The sequence below is a fragment of the Cetorhinus maximus genome, chromosome 7, assembly GCF_964194155.1.
Source record: "Cetorhinus maximus chromosome 7, sCetMax3.hap1.1, whole genome shotgun sequence".
NCBI lineage: Eukaryota > Metazoa > Chordata > Chondrichthyes > Lamniformes > Cetorhinidae > Cetorhinus > Cetorhinus maximus.
In genome coordinates this window covers 101,381,596-101,393,915 of record NC_135885.1, presented here as the reverse complement: position 1 = coordinate 101,393,915, position 12,320 = coordinate 101,381,596, and positions in this window count along the sequence as shown.

Genomic DNA, 12,320 nt, shown 5'->3' with positions numbered 1-12,320 from the left:
ATGGGCCTTTGTGGGAATTATAGCTGCTGTAAAGAGGACATTCTTTTCTCCTTTTAGCTGCTCTTCAGTGAAACAACCCGTTCACGACATAAAGGGGGAAACATTTAACATCTGTTATTTGTTGTTATATCAAATTCCAAGCCACTCTATTTGTATTGGGAGATGGAGAAGATTAACGAGAAGTAACTTTTGCACCATCTCCCCCATTTGCTCTCTGTTGGCTGCATTCCATAACATAGGTCAATCTGTAACTTCATAGCCCAGCATATCCCTCACTCTACCATTATCATCAAGCCAGTTCTAATTCAATGAGAGATGTAATAAAGGATCCAGAAGTAGCACAGCAGTATCTAAAATGAGGCTCCAAACTGGTGATGCTGTTACACAGGACTACATGCACGATAACCTGTGGATGCTGCATGCTATAAACAGAGATAAGCAGTCTCACAACCAATGTATCAGGTCAAAACACTGCAGTCCTCCCAGATCGCCATGAATGCTGGTAGATAATTAATCAACTAATAGGAGGTAGCAGCTACATGAACATCCTTATCCTCAAAGTTGACAGAGCCCAGTGTACCAGTCCAAAAGACAAGGTTGAAGCATTTGCAATCATCCTGAGCCTGAAGTGCTGACTGGATGTTTCAGTCTGTTTCACAATTATTAGGATTGTAAGATGTTTATGTTCAGGGACTGTGCCTTTTTTTAGTGTAAAATGAAGGGGGTCATGTGACATGTTTTAAAGGCTGCATAACAAAAGACCTGGGTGATGGGGCTGTTAAAGATGAAAGGGAGGCCTATGTTATTTGCAGGAAAGAAGGTGTGAGGTGTTTACACTTGGAGACAATGCCATCAGCATCATTTACAATAGTTAGACTGCTAGTCTCCAAAGTCCCAGGAAGATGTTAAGAATGTTGGGTTGTAAACAGTTATACTTTAAACTGTCCATTTATTCTAAGATAAAAGAGAGTTGGGGCTCAAGGATAGCTAATCAGCATTTTTACCTGGATGCAAGGCTCATATGATTCATTTTGTCATGGAAATGTGCTTTGAGAGGGGGAAGTTTTCTAAGATGTCCATAGAAACTCACAGACACTGGCAGTATGCCAGTATGTGGGAGTGATGGAGTAGCTAGAGTTTACCACACAATAAGTGAGTGGGAACTTGCACTCGGATTGAAAAGACCAAATTGGTAAGAATTTGAAATGAGGCTGGAAGATTCACCTGGCTTGCTCTAGGGGAAGAATTGCCAGGAAAATCCTCACCATAAAAGGCTGTTCTGGGCTTAAAAGTTACCAGTCTGGAAATAAACCCTTAGGAGCTAAGAATCACTTTGGGCTGGGTCCAGGAAAATCGACTGACTACTTAATGGACAGTGTAAGGTATAACTGTGAGGTGGGTTTTTCAGCTGTGTTAAAAGTAAAAGGGATAGTTCTGTTCTGTGTATTAAAGTATAAGTTGCCCAATGAAAGTCTTAAAATGTGTAATCTTGCTTCAGTTATCAACTGGAAGTTCAAATTTATTTTTTAACTGTTATTGATCTATGCAGAGATCATAAGACCTGGCCTCTTCCTGATGTCCCCACCATCAAAAGTGCCAGTCTTCACCCAATTTGATGTCAAGAAACAGTTGAATACATTGGATACAGAAAAGGCTCTTAGGCACATTAACGTCCCAGCTGGAGTGCTGAAGACTTACCATAACTCTGGCCAAGTTGTTTAGGTCCGGCTTCAACATCAGCATCTAGTCATCAAAGTGGAAAATTACTCAGGCATGTCCTGTCCACAAAACCAGGACACATCCAATTTTCCCAATTACCTCTCCATCAGTCTACTCTTAATCATTAGCTAAGTGATGGAAGGTGATGTTGACAGTGCCATCAAGCAATAATTAGAAAAGCCTGCTCATCAATGGTCAGTTTGGTTTCTACTAGGACCACTCATCTCCAGACTTCATTATAGTCTTAGTTCAAACCTGGATGTAAGAGCTAAATTCCAGAGGTGAGGTATGAGCGCTTCCTTTAACATCACAATAGCATTTAACTGAGTGTGGCATTATGGAGCCTTAGTAAAATTGAAGTCAATGGGAATCAGGGTGAAAAATTTTCATTTGCTGAAGTTAGAGACCAATCATCTCAGCCCCAGGACATCGCTACAGCAGTTCCTGGGGCCTCTGTCCTAGGCCCAACTTTCTTCAGCTGCTTCGTCAGTGATCTTCCCACCATCATAGTAGTGGGGACATTCGCTTGTGATTGCACAATGTTCTGTTCCATTCACAATTCCTCAGATAATGAAATGCTCTGTGCTGGGATGCCACAAAACCCAGATGACATTCAGACTTGGGTTGATAAGCAGTATGTAACATTCATACCACATAGATACCAGCCAATGACCATTTCCAACAAGAGACAGTCTAAGCATTTCCTCTTGCAATTCAACAACAATATCATTGCTGAATTCCCCACCATCAACATCCTGGGGGGCACCATTGGCCAGAAATGTAACTGGATCAACTACAGAAATACTGTAGCTACAAGAACTGATTAAGGGCTAGGTATCCTGTGATGAGCAACTCAGTTCATGACTCTCAAAAGACTTTTCACCACCTACATGGCACAGGTCAGGAGTGGGATGGAATACTCTCCACTTGCCTGGGTGAGTGCAGCTCCAACAACACTCAAGAATCTTGACATCCCTCAGGACAAAGCAGTACATTTGAATTTCAGCCTATCACATCGCATACCTACCAAACCACCAGCCTCTCATGCTGTCCAAAGCACCTTACCCTGTCACTTATCTAGCAGCACTCAACAGCACTGAGGACCATTCACATACTCCACTTTGAATGCTGCCGCAATCAATTTCCACTGTCTTTCTAAAGACTTCCCAGCTATTCACCCAGGCACAGTGGACTAGATTATATGGAGCAGTCATGGGTGGGAAAGCTAGTGGGTGGACCTGTAAAATCAGGGCACCGTGTCATTGATGGTCTGCCCGCTGCTGGTCCACTGCCCCTGTTGCAATTTTATGAACAGCAATGGGAAGTGTCAGGTGGGCTGCCCAAGGTGGCTCAATTAAAGCCCTTAAATAGGCAATTAATGCTCATCTAAAGGCCTCATATAGCTGCTGCTCAGATTTAACTGGCAGCTGGAGAAGTCTGTACCCAACATGCAGCCCAACAAGTCTGACCCTGTCAGCTGCCTAGCCAAGGATAGGGGGAGACGCCTCCTTTCTGGGACCCCAGTGCCAATTGTGGGCACCACCATCAGCACCTCCCTCCCACCTCACAGTTTTCCTTCCCCATGCTCACACTCCCCACCAGCCCCGTCCAACATGGACCCCCATCCAGCCCTGGCAAGATCCCAGACTTGTATGGAGGTCTAGATCCATCGCTGAACACATCCTTGATGTCCACAATGCAGTATCGACAGTGGTCACCATTCTCCGTAACAGTGCTGGGATTGCAGAGCTGCTGGCCTCTGATTGATAGGCAGCTCTATGAAGCAGGACTTCCTCCTGGAACGGGACAGAAGCCTCACCTTATTTAATTAAAGGCCTATTAGCCAAAAAAGTAAAGTGGGAGCCGACCAAGCATAGGCATATATTGGGGTATGGGGAGCTCACCCTCAGCACATAATCTAGCCCAGCGTCACACAATTACTGATATTCTGCCCTCTATCTTGCAGGTGAAGGGCAGCCTTAACAGGAGGAGCAATGGAGAACTGGCATGGAGGACACCACAGGCTCACCCATTCATCCTGACAGAGGAGGTGGTATTCAGAACCATGGGGCTGGCACCAAACAAACTGTTGGCAACTGGCACTGCTAAGAACATTGAGGATGATGGTGAATTACCACCTTATACCCCTTCTCAAAACCCTATTTCTTCTCATCCTGAGATCTGCCATAAATTGAAAGGTGCAGATGGAGTGACCATGAACTCCCTACTTTCCTACTGAACCCCTCCCTCTGCCCAACCTTCACCTTCTGCTTTTATGCTTTCAGATACCCAAGATCTGCTGCCTTGCCATCCTCAACACAGCCAGGAGGAAAAGAGGAGAGCAAGTCCACAACTGGGATGAGCAAGCACCATCATCTGATTGCACAATTCTAGTCACCATCTCAGATACCAGCACTGCACGTAGCTTTAGAGGCTAGCACAGAGTCAGGATCAGCACATAGTGAGACACCAGGCACAAATGGGTGGAAGCCAAGCCAAAGGGAAAGGATGGTTCATGGGCCAGATTACTGGAGGGTGAGGTCACACATGTGTTCTGTTGCAGGGGAACTCAGATGAGGATTCCAATGGGGCGACCCACCAGACGGAGCTGATGATGATGGAAACTGAGATGCAGGTATTAGCTGGCCTGCCACAGAGTCTTCAATCACTGTCAAGGAGCATGGGGCTATCTAGCTCAACATGGTGGAGATCAGCAGATAGGAATTGGAGCCTGTCCTTTCCACGTGAAAGTGGTTGTTCACTCCATGACTGCACTAGCAGTGCTGCCGTGGAAGTTCAGACTGAGATTCTGAGACTCATTCTTGTCGTGCACGCCCAGGTTGCTGCCATGCAGGCTCGGACTGCTGTTATAATTTCTGTAGATCTCAGTGTTCAAGGGGCCACAGATTGCTGGATTTTCAGAGGTGCTGCGTCAGGGAAATGGCAGTGGCACTATAAAGGACAAACCTCTCTTAAAGTAACGGCATTCATGCTTCCACCACTGCCACTTCACTGGTGCCCCTGCTGTTACCTTTAGTCTGCCAACCCAGACTATTACCAGTCATGCCGAGGTTATGCCCTCTAAAACTGAACCCAATAGGCCCAGAGTTGCTCGTGGACATTGTGCAGTCTTCCTCACTGAAAGTCAGGTATGCTGCATCCTTAGGTCTGGCAAAGGCACTGCAAAACAGACATTCATGGAAAGCAGAAATGTGAATTGTTCATTTTTGCCTGTGCCATTGGATGCGTTATCAAATAAAGGTGTTATGGAAAAGTTATTGTTGGTTTTTCTTGTTGGATGGCATGTCTAAAATGGATGTGACAGTGGAGAATGGAGGGTCCATGTGGGTGGGGAAGTTATCTCAGTGGAAGTAAAGCCTCAATCTGCTCTCAAATAGCCTCCTCCCTGTCTGCTCCTATTCCTCCTCCTCCTCCTCTATCTCTTCCTCCTCCCCCTCCCAAGGTAGTCTCTAGATACCTGGGGGTAGTGGCTTCTCCCTCTTAACCTCAAGGTTGTCAAGGACACAACACACCACCACAAATTTCAAAACACTTTCTGGACTGTACTGCAGTGCTCCTCCAAAGCAGTCAAGGCAGTGTTTCACAATGCTCCAACTGGCTTTGTGGCTCTCGTTGAATGCCCACTCTGTTAGTGTGTTGGGACGGTGCAAAGGTTGTCAGCCCTGTGTAGAGGGGGAAGCATTTGCCATTGAGCAACTAGCCTCTGGCTCTTCAAGGTGGACCAACATCAATGAGTAGGGTCAACTAGTGAAGGATAAATGTATCTTGGTTGCTATCAGGGTAGCAGGCACCCAACAACATAAAGTTCTTGGTCTTGACTTAGTGGAATACCAACTGCACAGTTATCCAATGGAAGGTCTTGCGGTTCCTATAGCTCTTCTGTTGATTTCGGGGACCACAGAGCCAAGTGAGGGCAGTTTGTGCTCTGCACCATCGGGGATCTGGCTATCCTGGTGAAACTGCATGCCCTTTCATCCTGATCATCCCTCTTGATCAAGAAGGCAATGGTGTCCTTTCTTCCAGCAAATATGGTGTCACGGGTGCTGTGATATGGATGGCATACTGGAAAATGTTGGGAATCTCTCCCGAGCCCACCTGAAAGGACCTGGAATCATAAAGGTTGAGGGTGATGGTGGCCTTCATGGCCACTGGCAGGGCCATCCTTGGCTTGGTGTAAGGCTCCGGGTAGGATTGCAGAAAGTGGCAAGGCTCAGAGGCCACTTCCTTGTTGAATTTAAGTTGCCTCAGGCACTGATCTTGGGTCAGGTTCTTCTTCTTCTTTCGTACGACCAGAACAGCTTATAATAGGAAGACTAGTTTGACTATTCATTCAATGACCCCGCAGATGCCAAGTGTACAAATGAGGTGCCTCATGTAACAAATCTTAGTATGCAGATTGATGTGATGCATTCCATGGTCTGGGACTCATGGCTACAACAGACTTTGGTTTGCCCCTCATCTTCCACTTGCAGATCCAATGACTCCATCTCCCATGCCCTTTGTGGATTCGGTTGAGCGCTGTCCACTGTCGTCGAGGGAGGATGAAGCCCGGGATCTTTGCTCTCGGGTCAACAGTGTGGACTTGCTTTTTTATGCTGTGGGGGTCCCATGATTCCATCCATCTAGATAATGAGTTGATACCAGCTACACGAATATAAGCTGCTGTTTCCTGGAATGGCTGACAGGATTTTAAGTGCTTTGTTGATGGATTTTGCCAGTCTTTGTATGTAGTAATCTGATATGTATTACACCTTTAAGATAAGTATTGTAATGCAAGGTCCAATAGCAGAGTAGTGGGGGGTACCTCTATGTGAGAGGGTTTTGAGTTAGTCACTGATGAGTAGACAGAGTTTCATGTTGTGAGTGCACAAGTGTAGCTGCAGAGTTTAGTTTGTAAATAAACAGCATGTGTTTATTCTAACAATGATCTCCGGATGTTCTCTGTCTCTGTACCGACTAGGTCACCCCGACCATGTAACCTGAATCCTTTAGCCCCAACAAACCGAGGGCACTGGATCCAACATTGTGAACGGGAAGGTTGGTGTTGCTTCTGGCCGTTTCTGGCTCACAGGACACAGTAGTGTCACAGCGAATGCAGATAGGGCAATATGGATTAGCATGGGAGCCAATTAGTTGAATGGACTTAAGCATCCCTGACATTGCCCTTATGGCAGCCTTTAGCTGTGCGAACATAGTGTTTGTGTTAAGGCTGCAAGACCATGAGGCAGAGCAGTATTCAACAGCAAAGAAGTCTATGGTTATTGTTCCTGTGCATAGTGTTCTGGCTGTTCTTCCCCTTGATATTCCAGTGCGTTTCCAGATCAGGTTCACCCTGGTTTTTACTTTTTGTCCATGTTGATGAGATCTGATTGATGGATGAGAACTCTGTCCAGGATGAGATCAGGTATTTTGGGTAAGAGAGAAGGGGAAAATCATGTTGCACAGAAAGAAACATTAAGTTTGTTCCTGAATTTGTTTTGTTCAGATGGATCGCAGACACAACTGTCTTCTCTAGGCTGGGGCAGAGACTCCAAGTCCAGAAATATTATTCCAAGTCATTGGTCACCATCCTACTTGCTTCTTCTACAGTTGAGTCAGCAGTGCAATGTCATTGACGTGGACGAACTTCTGGGATTTGGTACAGCGTGTGTCTGTTGTGCAGGTGTTGCAGACCATTATTGTGTGTCCATGTTCAGCTGGTCTTGCCACCAGAATAAACACAGTATTTCTGGTTGCTCATTAGGGTGTTGATAAGCCAAAGTGTTTTATGGCATTGAATGATTGTTAAATTCTGCATTAAAAAGGTCAGCACACCTGACAGTATTGTATACCGATGACAAGTCTATGAAGGCAGCTCCAGTCGTTAGCTGCTTCTGGAATCTTGCATCAAGGTTGGTGGTGAGTGTAAGGTCCTGGGCAGAGCATTGTCTTCCTTTCCTGAAGCTTGTCTGCTTATTTGGGAGGTTTATCTGGTTAAGGATGAGTTGTTCAACCACAGTGTAGTCAAAGGACAGAAGGGCAATGGGATGGTAGCTTTTAGGATCGTGGGCTGAGTCAGATTGTGGTAAAGTGGAGTGCAATGTACCTTTAAGAGAATGCAGTTAGATGACCATGTGATCGTATTGACCTATCACTACACAGCACGGGCATCTTGGGTAACAGGAAGTCTAGAGCTGGAAATGATTGAAGAAGCACACATTGTGTTAGTGATCTCTTAGTTCCAATAAACCATCAGCGTTTGTTCAGTTAGTTGGTCTCTCTGATTATATCATTTCAAGCACCAACGAATGTGTTAGTATCAAGGGTGCAGGTAATATTTGCAGGACAAAGCGAATCTGATAACATAAAACTGATGACAATGATAAACTGGATCAACACGACAGACCAGAAAGCTGCAGGAAGCCAACTATGTTACTTCACCGCTACCTTGAAAGCTGTTTGAAAGCGCAGTTTCCTTAGTCATTGAGTCTGCCGTGGTTTGGGCACCTTGAACCATTGAAACCCCATTTCCGATGACTACGTCGAACGCCTAGCGTTGTTCTTTACCGCTAACAACATCATGGGGGAAGACAAGAAGAGGGTGATTCTTTTGTCCACATGCAGGAGCAAAACGTATGGACTGATCTGCAATCTCGCATCACCTCACACCCCCAATACGAAGGCTTTTGATGAGTTAGTAAACATTGTAATAAACCACCTGAAGCCAAAGCCCTCAGTCACTGTGCAGCATTTTAAATTCAATTCAAAGAATAGGCTTCCAGGAGAGACAACCGCTGGCTTTGTAGCAGCTTTAAAGGGATTAATTGAATAGTGTGAGTTCGGAACTTCAATTAATGACATGTTGAGAGGCCAATTGATATTCAGAATCGGAGATGATGCTATTGAATAGTGATTACTATCTGAAACTAATCTAGACTTCAGTAAGGCATTAGAATTGGAAACAGCCATGGTAAGTGCTGTTCGAGACCTGGAGGCAGTAAAAGATACACAAAATGGCGCCATCCATCTTGTAGGGCAGGAAGGGCCGGTAACAAAAGGCACAAAAACATCAGACTCCGCAGAAAGGCGGGAACGGCCACTATGTACAGACCATTGAAGAACAGAAGGTACTACAGTGAAAACCCACAACATTAATGAGAGAAATGTATCCAGGCAGCCTGCAGGCGATCGACAGTTGAGAAATATCAAATGCTTTCTCTGCCACCGTTATGGTCACATAATGCGGCATTGTAAAGACAGGCCGAGGCAGCAATTTAAAAACAAAGGTAGAAATTGCAAAATCTGCCTCATTGAAGAACCAGAGGAAGCAGAATCTGACATCTATTCATTATCCAACCTGAAAGTGGGTAGAACTGAGCCAATCCAGGTAGTCATTAGAGTCAATGAACAACCCATCAAGATGGAGGCCGATACTGGAGCATCAATGTCTGTCATAGGGGAATGTACGTTCAGACACTTGAATAAAGGATTCCATCCTTTAAGTTTGGAAGAATCGGGCACTAAATTAAAAACATATACGGGCGAAGAAATAAGAGTGTCAAGTCCTGGTGCAGTATGGGGATCAGTCTGCAAATTTACCCCTCATACTAGTAGCTGGGGCAGGCCCCTGTTTAATTGGTCGCAACTGGCTCAAAAAGATTAAATTACAATGGGCCGAGAATTTTTCAAGTCAGAATTAGAAACTTACAAGAGTTGTTACATAAGTACGCTTCCATTTTCAGTGATGAGCTAGGATGGATTTGTGGGCTATAAGCCAAAATCCACGTAGACCCTAGCACAACCCCCAGACCTATCAGAGCCAGACCAGTCCCTTATGCTCTACAGGGCAAGGTCGAGACCGAGCTAAACAGGCTGGAAAAGTTGGGTATCTTACAACCGGTGCAATTTTCCAAGTGGGTGACACTCATAATACCCGTATTGAAGCCAGACCAAAATGTTCGCTTATGTGGTGACCATAAGCTAACTATAAACAGAGTGGCCAAAGTTGATTGACACCCGATACTGAAGATTGGCAAATTATATTCAAGATTGTCAGGGGGCAGCACATATTCAAAACTAGACAAGAGCCACGCCTACCAGCAGATAGAGTTGGAAGAAGGCTCTAGGGAATTCGTGACCATCTATACACATCGAGGATTGTATCAATATGCTCAAGTTGGAATCTCATCGGTGTGTGCTATTTTCCAGCATACCATGGAAAATCTGCTTCAGGGACTGCCCCATGTCGTTGTTTATCTGGATGATGTCTTAGTCACTGGATGATTATGAGACCTGCATTCCGTGGAAGAAAAGGTCAAGGCTATTTGCGAGGCACCTGCACTGAGAAACATTACAGAATTAAAGGCCTTCTTAGGCATGATAAACTGCTATGGGTGATTTCTCTCAAATCTATCAACCATACTGGCTCCGTTATACGCATTGTTTAAGAAAAACCATAAATGGATTTGGCAAGATCCACATCAAGATGTGTTTCTGAAGGTAAAGCAATTGTTAAGATAATCGGCCCACTGGACCACTTTGACCTAAAGAAAGACTTGATTTTAACTTGCAATGCATTCCCTTATGGAGTAGGGGCTGTACTTTCACATCGGATGGCTCCGACTGAATCATTGGTTATACACCTTCCACGCTCAGTGCTGCACAGTGATGATATTCTCAAATTGAGAAGGAGGGTTTGTCTGTTGTGTTTGGTGTTTAGAAATTCCATCAATATCTCCATGGTCGTCATTTTCACGTTATATCCGACCACAAGCCTCTGCTGGGATTATTTGGAGGGGATAAGGTGATATCTCCCTTCGCATCTGCACCCATCCAGAGGTGGGCACTGATATTGGCTGCTTACAAATACACTTTTATTCACCGATTGGGAAGCCAGATCACACATGCTGACGCATTGAGCCACCTCCCTCGCGAGATAACAATGGTCAGGAGAGCCAAAGTCTGATGACATGAAGCCCTATTTCAATCACAGATATGAGCTCACCTGCCAGGACGGCATATTGCTCTGTGGAGCAAGGATTATCGTAACCCCAAGAGGGCGAAGGCCATTACTGGCCAAATTACATGGCACTCACCCTGGCTTTCATAGGATGAAGATGCTCACGTGCAGCTACTTGTAGTGGCCAGGGATGGACATGGACGTTGAAACCCTAGTAAAAAGTTGCCTTCAATACCAGCAGGTACAAAAGTAACACCCCTTATCTCCAATGCACCCCTGGGAATGGCCAGGGTGTCCATGGGTACACCTCCACATTGACTCCGTGGGGCCCTTCTTGAACACAATGTTCTTTTTACTAATAGATGCCCACTCCAAGTGGGTGGATGTTTACGAAGTCCGGTCACCCATGCCTGCTGCCACCATAGACCGTTGTGAAAGAGTTTTGCAGTGCACAGGTTACCAGAGGTGTTCATGTCAGACAATGTGATTGTATTTACCAGCGGGGAGTTCCACAGGTTTACAGCCCTCAATGGAATAACTCAAAACCTCCCCTCACCACCCTGCCTCTAATGGTTTGGCAGAGCGGGCAGTCCAAACTTTTAAGTCTGGGATGAAAAAACCTGATGGGGATTCCATCAGCACCAGATTGTCACGGTTCCTGTTTGCATACTGGACGACATCATACTTGGCCACCGATATTGTCCCCACTGAATTACAAATGAAGAGATGTCTCCACACCCGTCTAATGTTTATCAGGCTGAATTTAGGGGGGAGGGTGGAGAGAAGCCAAGAGGCCCAGAAGGCTAGACATGATGGTCATAATCATGAAAGAAATTTCACGGTGGGAGACACAGTTCTCACGAAGAGCTTTGGAGATGGGGCCCAATTGGCTATTAGATGAAGTGAGTGCCGTGACAGGACCTCTCTCCTATAATGTGTCGGTAAATGACCGAATAATTAGATGACACATGGATCATCCCTGGTGAAGAGGGACAGCCCCAGAAGAAGGAATGCAGTCATCATTTGCGTTTGAGTCTGCACCACACACGGAAGAAATGTCACATGATTTGGAAGTCCCGATGGGCCCGTTGGACCACAGTGGATCAAAGACACAAACTTACCCACTTCCACCGAAGAGCCTTGTGGAAAGTTGACCCCTAAGAAGGGGGTTTCGTAAAAACCAGCTGAGGACATTTATTTACGACGCTTGACACGTCCGAGGAAGCCTCCTGAGAGACTTGACTTGTAAATAGTTATTCATGTACATAATTGGGATGTTGTGATGCTTCTCAATTGTACTTTCAAGTGAAGTGGGAGGGATGTGGCAAAGTGGAGTGCTATGTACCTTTAAGAGAATGTTAGTTAGTTAGTTGGCCATGTGATTTTATTGACCAATTGCTACACAGCGCGGGCTTCTTGGGTAACTATCAGTATAGAGCTGTAGGTTATTGAAGAAGCACACATGGTGTTAGTTCTCTGTTCTTAGTTCCAATAAACAATCAGTGTTTGTTCAGTTAATCGGTCTCTCTGCCTATATGGTTTCAAGCACCAATGAATGTGTTAATATCAAGGGGGCAGCTCGCATTCTCTGGACAAAGCGAGCCTGATAACCAAAAACATAAAACAGATGAAGGCAGGAGTA